Source organism: Amblyomma maculatum, unplaced genomic scaffold (assembly GCF_055883805.1).
Source record: "Amblyomma maculatum isolate TAMU_Amacu unplaced genomic scaffold, ASM5588380v1 scaffold_23, whole genome shotgun sequence".
Classification (NCBI taxonomy): domain Eukaryota; kingdom Metazoa; phylum Arthropoda; class Arachnida; order Ixodida; family Ixodidae; genus Amblyomma; species Amblyomma maculatum.
The window spans coordinates 186,681-197,742 of NW_028146748.1; the positions used below are offsets into that span (position 1 = coordinate 186,681).

General features: G+C 49.4%; 1 pseudogene; it reads right to left on the reverse strand.

Moving 5' to 3' along the window:
• Nucleotides 1-1,125: 1,125 nt before the first annotated feature.
• Nucleotides 1,126-1,292, reverse strand: LOC146171041 (U2 spliceosomal RNA; annotated as a pseudogene).
• Nucleotides 1,293-11,062: the final 9,770 nt, after the last annotated feature.

Consider the following 11,062-nt stretch of genomic DNA (forward strand, 5'->3'; position numbering starts at 1 on the left):
GGCTGTTAAAGGTGCAGGCGTCCACGTTGCTTTCTGCGCGCCAATCAAGCTTGCCTTGCTCTGTAGGAGAGTCAAAAACCAACCGATTGACCGCGGCTGTGGGCAGACGCACGGCAATCCCCACGTTTTTTGCACCTCCGGTGTTATCTATTCTGTGCCCCTGACCTGCTGGAGGCAATACGGTCAAACGGGTAGATGCGTAAATATAAAGCTGCAAGAGCATAAACATAACGTAGGAAACACTGTAATTTCTGGAAATATGGCCAATCGCTGCAAAAAATGTGAAAATCAATCTTGCGTCCCTGCATTACATAATTGTTCGATTATCGGCAACGGACGAGATCATATATCTAGGTAGATAATTGAAGCTATAAAAATCCATCGTGCCAAGGACCACTGTGTTAGCACACCATCAATCTGTTTATTGGAGAAAGAAATGAAATTCCTAAGTGCCTCCGGGCATGCGTTGTGATGGTTCCCTTTCCTTTCTTAGTGTTTTCTTGTTCATCGCCCGGCTCTTTGCTGTATTTACAATTTTGCTGGTTTTAATTGTTTCTTCACCCGTATGCATATTACTCCTCAAAATGCTATACTTTTAAAGATTTTTAAGAATATACCCCCTTTGGGAGCTTACAATTCCTTCTGCCATTCGGTTTCAATTTGTTTTAGTGTGTTTTATTCTCACTGAGGCCCTCTACTCCTTGACGTTTACTTTTTACCTTTTATAGATTTTACCGCTATCTATATTCATCTCTCATTATTGTTAATCCATTGTTTATCTTATGTTCCATCGATGGCTGTTTTCACCACAATTTTGATTTTTAACTTTTGCGTTTTATACATTTTACCGCTATCATTTCCTTTTCATCTTCCATTTTTGCTAATCTATTGTTTATCTTGTGTTCCATCGATGGCTGTTTTTCCCCACAATTTCATCCACTAGCAAATGTTTAACTTATCGTCGTGACTATCTTCCGACGGCAGGTGACTCAGCACCTTTATCGTTGTTCCACTCCCTGTTCTCTTCGCTGCATCATTCCTGCCTTTTTACAAAACCTCAGTTGATAGTCAGCGCTTTGTGTTTGTGCTTTCTTGCGTCTGTGTCCCGTACTTTGCGCTGTTCCCTAAATAACGGTCCTGGAAGTAGTGCATTAGCGTGTCGACCCGTGGCGGAGGTGAGAAAAACCCCGAACGCTCCGCCGCGCTAAAATATCAGTTTAATATCATGGGTACAATTAGAACCCATAACAGATATTAAGCTGTTAAGAACAGAGGTGGCTTTTCACAATGATTGGGACATTGGAACGAGAAAATGGTCAAGGGCTCCTCTAGAGTGGAGCATCCATAAGTGGAGGGGGGGGGGGGGATCGCTAGTTTGACCAAGTCTTCGGAATGTCGATGCAAATGGGAGACTCATCGCTATTGCATTGGCATACAAAATACCCAGCCGCACAAGAAATCAGCCGATCGGGCAGTGTCGTGACGTGAAGGTCCGAGCCGGAGCACCGCTCCCCCACGCCAGCCGTTCAGGGCACCCAATCATAGATGGGCAAGGGGGACCCAAGCATTGCCGGAAAGGAAATGGTTAAAAGCTGGTTTTAAGAACCGAGACCTTTAGTAGAGTCCCGACTCCTAGCATCGATCAAAGCGCTATACTTGGCCAAAGGCAGAGTTATACTGCCCCGTAGGTCCAGTACTATACTTTGATCTTAGTCAAAAGGCTGAGAAGCGATAATCTGGCGTTGTTGTTGTGGCTGTAGGAAGAAGGAAAAGAAAATGCACAGGACTGAGCTGAGCCACCTCCGCTGCCTCGTGCAGACAGAAGAGAAAATAGAGAAGAAAGAAAAGGAAGAAGGAGATAAAAACGCACTCCGCAACAACAACCGTTGTCCATCACCGCAGCGGTGGCGGGTGCAATGACGGCCTACAACAGAATAAACTTCGGTGGCAGGCTAGCCAACGCCGCATGCGGCGTTGACCTACCTGTTGTTTGTTGTGGCTGTAGGAAAAAGGAAAAGAAAATGCACGGGCCTGCTACTGGCTCTGTAACTGAGCCACCTCCGCTGCCTCGTGCAGACAGAAGAGAAAATAGAGAAAGAAAAGGAAGAGGGAGAGGAAGACGCGAACCGCAGAAACAGCCGTCGTCCACCTCCGAAGCGGTGGCGGGTGCAATGACGGCCTACAACAGATAAAAATTCTGTGGCAGGCATTCCCCCGCCGCTAGCGGCGGGGACCTACCTGTCCCAGCCCCATCAAGGGAGTGTTCCTGTTGACCCACCTGTCCGGCTGTCCCTGCGGTTCGATCCTATTCAAAATATGTGCCCAAGTGGCGCCACTTTTCGGCTGTTGCAGAAACAGCGGCGGTAAACCATTTACTGTACTAGCACTTGTTCTATGATTACCAGATGACGACACATCCCTCAGAGGGGATTCTTAATAAAACCATTCCCTAGCAACACGAACAATTGACCCACATGCAATAATGCGCGGAAAAGTAACCCCAATTGTCACTTCGAGCAGGAGGCGCCCAACAATGCAATAAGACAGCGACAATGGAAGGATTGCTGTGTGAAGCATACAGAAAGCAGCGAGCTCGGGTGAAAAATGTTAGTTGGTATCACCTTAGAATTGCGATTGTCCTTCCTCCAACAACGGGGAGTCGCTTAGCCTGTCCCGGAAGCAGTGCAGTACTGGATCGACCCGGGGCGGAGGTACGGCAAGCCCAGAACGCTCTGCCACGCTAGAAAAATTAGTATATTATTGTCACCTGGTGTTCCTGAGATTCTAAGGTGGCGCCTAGGAGAAAAGACGGTGAAGTCTGCTCGCGCGCTCTTTGCGGAACGCTGGCTGCTGGTACAGCTTCTCCCTGTCTTTTTAGGCACGTCTAGCCCTATTGGCCGTGACATATTTTGGTGTCGGCTCTGCGTATCGATCCCGGTACTTGTCCTGCGCACCTCCGCATGCCCAGGACTCAACTTGTATGCCAGTCGACACCCCTGTGCAACGTGCTAGCCGGAGGAATCAAGGCCTGCCCCCTGAGCATAGACCGTTGGAGTTGAGCACCGCAACCGCCCCTCGACTTGCCATGCAAGCTCCTGCTTGCTACACTTTGCAGAACCCACGAAAGCCTCAGCCCTTCCACGGCAGTCAAACCGAAGACGTTGAAGACTGGCTCGTCCAGTTCGAACGGGCCGCCTCATTCAATCAGTGGGACGACGCCGCCAAGCTTAGAAGCGGCTTCTTCAGCCTGGAAAATGGAGCTCGTACGTGGTACGAGAACCGAGAAGTCGCCCTAACATCATGGCGCGAGTTCTGCCGACGCATCATTGAGACCTATACCAGCGCGGATCGGCGAGAACGTGCAGAAAGGGCCTTACAGTTTCGTATACAGATGCCGAATGAGACTATAAGCACATATGTGAAGGACATGACCCGGCTCTTCCGACGATCAGACCCGGGAATGCCCGAAGACAAAAAGGTGCGCCACGTCATGCACGGCGTTAAAGAACAACTATTTGCTGGTCTCGTGTGTTATCCACCGAGCACGGTTGCTGGGTTTCTTTCGGAAGCTGTCACAATCGAGCGGATGCTCAGCAGTGGTCTACCACCTACGACAGACCGGTTGCGGAGCCGGTTTCGGCCTTCGGGGCCACCCGGAATTTTCGGGACATCATCCGCTCTGTTTTATGCGAAGAGTTCTAGGTGCTTTCCGATGCTCCCCAGCCGATGGTAGGCTCTATAGCTGGCATTGTCCGCGAAGAGCGTCAAGCACTGATGCCTTCGGTACCATCTGCTGATCCGCCGCCTATTCCCGCGGAGTACCATCGTCCAACGTATGCAGATATGTTGCAACGCCCTGCGCCTACTACGACGCCATTACAGCCACCCGCCCAAGGCTCACTCTACTCTGCACAAACTGAGTCGTACATGGACAACCGACGACCACCCCAGCGGAAGGCGGACCTGTGGCGCGCCCCAAATCGCCAGCGCCCGTGCTTCCATTGCGTGGAACCAGCTCATCTGTATCGCCAGTGCTCCTATCGAGACCTGCGACTGCACGGATTTCCCATGATAATGCGTCACCCTCCACTCGGCCTACGACCTCGTGAGATTGAGGACTACGTATCCCCGCAGGGCATGGCGCCAACTTCCCGGCGATCGTCACGCTCTCTGTCTCCACGTAGACCATCGTCGCAGCCCAGCTCCTCCTAGATGGCGCAGCGACGGTCACCTAGTCCGCGTCGGAAAAACTAAAGACAGCGACCTCCGGGGCGAGCCCGCTTGCAGTCGTCGCGAGGAAGACCCGCCGACAACCCAACCTGTGAGCGACGTTGACTTGACCGCCCCTTTCGACAGTTCGTACACATGAAAACAGATATACTTGTGTTCCTCGATAGCTGTAATGTTAGCGCACTGCTAGACACTGGCGCTGATTTTTCGATTTTGATTGGAAACCTAGCGGCGCATCCTAATGTAATGACGGCATGGTCTGGCAAGCAGATTCGCACCGCTGGCGGACATTTCGTGACTCCGAGTGGTCAGTGGACGGTGAGAGTCCAAATTCGCAACTCCACGTTTGTTGTCAGCTGCCTCATGATAACTGACTGTTCCCACGACTGTATCCTTGGTGTGGAATTTCTCCGGGAATAGGAGCCATTATCGATCTCCGGAAGCGTACCGTGACATTTTCGACCGAGAAAGCTCCTGATACTGCCACCGAGAATCGCCAGGACCGCCGCGACGCCCTTCGAATTGCCGCTGAGAACGTTTCTATTACGCCACGTTCCAGTGTTTTTGTCACTGTTACCTGCGACGAACTACGTGAAAGGACGGCGGTCGCTGAGGGCAATCCCTCCCTTTTGCTCACCCATAGCATCATCTCAGCGTGGTCTTATCTACCTCCGTAACGGCCGATCAGAGCTCCTGGTGACTAACTTCACGAACGAACCCCGTCATCTTTTCCGTGCTACTGCAATCGCATTTGCCGACTGCTTAGCGGATGTCTCTGAATGTTTTACTTTCGGTGCAGTTGAAAACGTGTGCCCATCCGTTCATCGCCTTGATGTTTGTACACATCCCTTGAAAACACAGCAACGGGAACTCCGTTCTCTCCTCCTAGAATACCCCGCTTGTTTTGCGGCCTCTTGTGAAGCACCGCATAATTACGCACGACGATGCCCGGCCTATATGCCAGCAGCCGTACCGCATCTCAACTACGGAACGTGAAGCGATTCAGACAGGTTCAGGAGATGCTTTGTGATGGTGGCATTCCACCCTCCAACAGCACATTGTCGTCCCTTGTTGCGCTGGTAAAGAAAAAAGATGGCACCCTTCGCTTCTCTGTTGATTATAGAAAATTGAACATCACTAAAAAGACGTTTACCCGCTGCCTCGTATCGACGACTCGCTCGACAGACTACGTTGCGCCCAGTACTCCTCATTGGACCTGAAGAGCGGGTACTGGCAGATTGAGGTCGGGGAGCGGGACCGCGAAAAAGCGGCTTTTGTCACCACAGACGGTCTGTACGAGCTTAAGTGCTGCCTTTCGGCCTATGTTCAGCGCCGGCTACTTTACAGCGCATGATGGACACGGGCCTCGCTGGCCTCAAATGGCAAATTTGTTTAGTTTACCTCGATGATGTCGTCGTGTTCTCTGAAACCTTTGCCGAACACCTTCAACGTCTGCGCACATTGTTAGACGCCCTCCGGTCAGCTGAGTTAACACTCAAGCCAGATAAATATTACTTTGGCATACAAAGAGTTGAAGTTTCTCGGTGATGCCGTGAGCGCCACGGGCGTGAGTCCAGACCCCGACAAGACTTCTTCTGTCGCCATATTTCCCGTTCCTGCAACCAAGAGAGGTTTGAAACGCTTCCTGGGTCTCTGCGCGTACTACCGCCGCTTCATCGCCGATTTTTTCAAGGTTTCCGCCCCCCTGACTCGCCTCACGCGCGATGATACACAGTTCGTGTGGGGCGCCGAGCAACAAGAGGCTTTTTCGGAGCTGCGCAGACGACTGCAAACGAGCCCTGTTCTTGCCCACTTTCATGAAGACGCTGACACCGAAGTCCACACCGACGCCAGCAATATCGGCCTCGGCGCTGTACTGGTTCAACACCAAGAAGGCGTCGAAAAGGTACTCGCGTATGCCAGCCGCACGCTATCCCGCGCCGAGACAAACTATTTCACTACGGAGAAGGAATGCCTTGCAGTTGTGTTGGCAACGATGAAATTTAGGCCTTACCACTATGGCCGCCCTTTTAAAGTGGTCACCGACCATCATTCTTTGTGATGGCTGGCCAACCTCCGCGACCCATCGGGGCGCCTAGCGCGATGGAGCCTCCGCCACCAAGAATTTGAGTACGCCATTATGTATAAATCTGGCCAGAAGCACGAACATGCTGACGCGCTGTCGCTCGCACCCGTCGGTTTAGTCGATGAGAGCACGGACGACGAGAGCGGTTTTCTTGGACTGGTGAGTGCTTCAGACGTAATGACCCGACAGCGAGGTGACCCGGACCTTCAACCTGTCATTGATCACCTGGAAGGTCGAGCTGCTGATATCCCTCGCCAATTTGCTCGTAAACTGTCTGCTTTCTGTCTCCGGAATGGCGTTCTATTCAAGCAAACATCCAGCCCTGTTGATCGAGCGTACCTCCTCGTACTGCCGACCTACATCCGTGCCGATATCCTTTTTGCTTGTCATGATGAGCCCACCTCTGGCCACTTGGGCTTTGCACGCACACTCTCCCGAGTTCGTCAAGCCTATTATTGGCCTAAACCTATTGACGCCGTTCATTGCTTCGTCAGAGGTTGTCGTGCGTGCCAACGTCAAAAGGCAACGCCTCTCAAGCCAGCGGGTTTGCTCCAACCTATTGCGCCACCCCAGACTCCATTTGGTCAAATCGGTATCGACCTTCTCGGCCCATTTCCGCTAACATCGGTCGGTAACAAATGAATTATAGTCGCGACCGACTATCTCACACGGTATGCGGAACCCCATCGGTGCAGCGTGGCACGTCATCTGAGATCGCCCAGTTTTTTTATGCAGCAAATCGTGTACGTATTAGAGCTCACTCACACGAGCCATCGTAAAACCACTGCCTATCATCCACAGATGAATGGCCTCACGGAGAGTCTCAGTAATGCGATCGCAGATATGGTTGAAATGTGCATAGACTCTCAGCACAAGACCTGGGACGAGATTATCCCGTACGTCACATGTGCCTACAACACTGCTATCCAAGAGACGACGCGTTTTACAACTTTCGCCTGCTCTGTAGACGTGACGTTCAGACGATGTTGGATGCCATGCTTCCGTTTTGCACTGATGATCATGTTCTCAAGCCAGACGCCGAACAGTTTGCTCAGCGCGGCAAGGAAGCACGTCAACTTCCCGCATTCACATTTAGCAACAGCAGGGTTTTGATACGCGTCGCTACAACCTTCATTATCGGCACGTCACATGCCAACCCGGAGAGCAAGTTTGGGTGTGGACACCAGTGCGCCACCCCGGCTTGTCTGAAAAACTTATGTCGCGTTACTTTGGAGCTTACGAAGTTCTGCGCCGTGTCACGGAAGTGACATACGAAGTTCTTCCAGCGGGTACTGTGCAGCCCTTTCGTCGCCAACCACGCTCCGAAGTGGTGCACGTTGTTAGCATGAAGCCGAATTTCACGCGGTAATGCGCAATGTACTATGCGCTTGTTTGATTGCCATGTAGGACACTTTACCCCGCTTCCATTTTCTATTTGATTGTTGTGCTTATCCTTTTGTTTTCTCTGGCTTCGCCCATTGCTCGCGATCAGCCTCTGCTTTCGTTTTTTTTAGGAGGGGGAGTAATGCCACCTGGTTGTTTCGAGATTCTTAGGTGGCGCCTGGGAGAAAAAGATGGTGAAGTCTTCTGGCGAGCTCTGTGCGGAACGCTGGCTGCTGGTACAGCTTCTCCCGGTCTTTTTAGGCACGTCTAGCCCTATTGCTTGTGACAATATCAAGGGTACAATTAGAACCAGCAACATATATATGCTGTTAAAACAGTGTTTTTCAGAAATATTTTGTACATTTCCATGCAATATTTTATAGCAGACACTTACTGTTATTCATGGATAACTGCCTTGTCGTGGCGGAGGGGCTTGCGAAACTCGTTGAAGTCGTGAGCTCTGCTGTGTAGGGCCACCCAAGATAGAGAGGTCACGGCAGAGAGTTCTGACAAAATGTGATTCACTGGAGAAGGTAATGGCAACCCACTCCAGTATTTCCTGCCAAGAAAACCCTATGACCAGTCACAATACCAATAATGATATGGCGCCGGAAGATGAGCCCCCAAGTTGGAAGGCGTCCCACATGTTACTGGGGATGAACAGAGGGCGATTCCTAGTAGCTCCAGGGCGAATGAAGCGGCTTTGCTAAAGCCAAAAGGACGCTCAGTTGTGGATGTGTCGGGAAGCGACCGGAAAGTCCGATGTTGCAAGGAGATATATCACATAGCAACATGGAATGTAAGATCTATGACGCAATGTAAAATGGATGTAGTCAAGCGAGAAATGGACATATTGAACATTGATATCTTGGGCATCAGCGAGCTCAAGTGGATCGGAATGTCTTTTATTGTGGGCACGAATCCAAGTGATGAAATGGGGTCGCTCTCATAGTAAACAGAAGAATGCGCAAAGCAGTGCTAGGGTACAACCCCAAAAACGACCGAATGATTTCACTTCGGATCCAAGGTCACCCTTTCAACATAACAGTTATCCAAGTCTATGCACCGACCACTACTGCTGAGGAAGCTGACGTTGAGAGATTTTATGCGGACCTACAATGCCTTTTAAACCGCATTCATCATCAGACGTCGTTTTTCTCATAGGAGACTGGAATGCTAAGGTCGTGAGTGAAGAAATATCCGGAATTATAGGCAAGTTCGGTCTTGGCGAGCCAAATGAAGCTGGGCAGAGGCTAGTAGAGTTTTGTCAAGAAAACAACCTGAACATAGCGAATACTAATTTTCAACAGCACAAGAGGCGCCTGTACACATGGACTTCACCGGATGGTCTGTACAGGAATCAGATCGATTATATTCTTTGCTGGCAGAGATGGAGAAGCGCTATACAAGCAGTAAAAACGAGGCCTGGGGCGATTGTGGCACCGATCATCAGCTTCTTGTTGCCAAAATTAGGCTTCGGTTGAGGAAAACGCGGAAAACTAGAAGGCCTTTCAGGTATGATCTGGATCAAATTTCATTAGAATATGCTGTGGAAGTGAGGAATGGATTTCAAGAATTAGATCTAGAAGACAAAGAGCCCGAAGAGATGTGGACTGATGTTCGTGATATAATACAAGACGTTGCTACTAAAGTAGTTTCAAAGCAAAAGAAATGCAGGAAAGCAAACTGGTTATCTGAAGAGGCTTTGTAAATAGCTGAGGAAAGGAGGAGGGCAAAAGTTATGGGGGAAAGAGAAAGATACAAGGTTCTCAATGCGGATTTTCAGAAAATAGCAAGGAGAGATAAGAATGCCTTCCTGAACATACAGTGCCAACCAGTTGAGGACAACAGCCAATTAAGGAACACAAGTGCTCTGTATAAGACAAAGATATCAAAGGAAGCTTCTGTGCTAAGCGGGGCGTGATAAAGGAGTCATGAATACCTTCTTCAGCAAAGGGAAGAACAGGAAATAGACATGGAAAAGTGCTAACGAAGAGACAAAAATGAAATCAACGTCATAATGTGTTCAACCCCCGCCATTATGCAAGATATAGAGGTAATCGGGAATCATGAATACCTTCTTCAGCAAACGGAAGAACAGGAAATGGACATGGAAAAGTCCTAACGGAGAGACTAAAAATGAAATCGACTTCATTATGTGTTCAACCCCCGCCATTATGCAAGATATAGAGGTAATCGGGAAAGTGCGTTGCAGTGACCACAGGGTGGTGAGGTCCCGAATTAGCCTAAATCTGAAGAAGGAACGCGACAGATTAGTAAGCAAGAAACCCATCAACGAATTAGCGGTGAGGGGGAGGGCAGAAGAGTTCAGGATCTCGCTACAGAATAGGTATTCAGCTCTAACTGAGGATGGCGACATTACCCTAGAGGCAAGGAACAATAATTTCAGAGATATCATTACTGAGTGCGCGGTAGAAGTAGGCGGTAGAATAGTTAGAGAGGATACCGGTAAGCTGTCTAAGGAGACGAAAGATTTGATTAAGAAACGCCAGAGTATGAGAGCTTCCAATCCAACAGACCAGATCGAATTGGCCGAGATATCTAAGCTAATCAATAAGCGCAATAAGCTAATCAATAAGGCCGATATACGGAAGTATAACATGGAGAAAATTGAGCATGCTGTAAAGAACGAGGGAAGCCTTGAAGCGGTAAAGAAGAAATTGGGCATAGGCAAAAACCGGATGTATGCGATAAGGGATAAGGCGGGCATCGTCATCACTAATATGGAAAAGATAGTCAAAGTAGCCGAGGAGTTCTATACCGATCTCTACAGTAGCCAAAGTAGTCAGAACCGTAATGAGATTGGCGGTAGAGAAAAACAGTCAGACGTTCCACTACTGACGAAGGATGAGGTCAAGAAAGCACTAGAAACTATGAAAAGGGGGAAATCAGCTGGAGAGGATCAAATAACTAGAGATTTGCTGAAGCACGGGGGCGATATCGTGCTAGAAAACTGGCCACCCTGTATACGCAGTGCCTGGTGTCATCGACGGTACCGGAAGCACGGAAGAATGCAAACATTATCCTCATTCACAAGAAAGGGCACTCTAAGGACCTTAAAAATTACAGACCAATCAGCTTGCTGTCTGTTACGTATAAGGTATTTACTAAGGTAATCGCTAATAGAATCAGCACAACCTTAGACTGCAATCAAGCAAAGGATCAAGCAGGGTTTCGGAAACGGTACTCTACTATCGATCATATCCATACCATAAATCAGGTGATAGAAAAATGCTCCGAATATAACCAACCCTTATACATAGCATCCATTGATTACGAAAAAGCATTTGACTGAGTTGAAACCTCGGCGGTGATGCAGGCATTGCGAAATCAGGGGTTAGA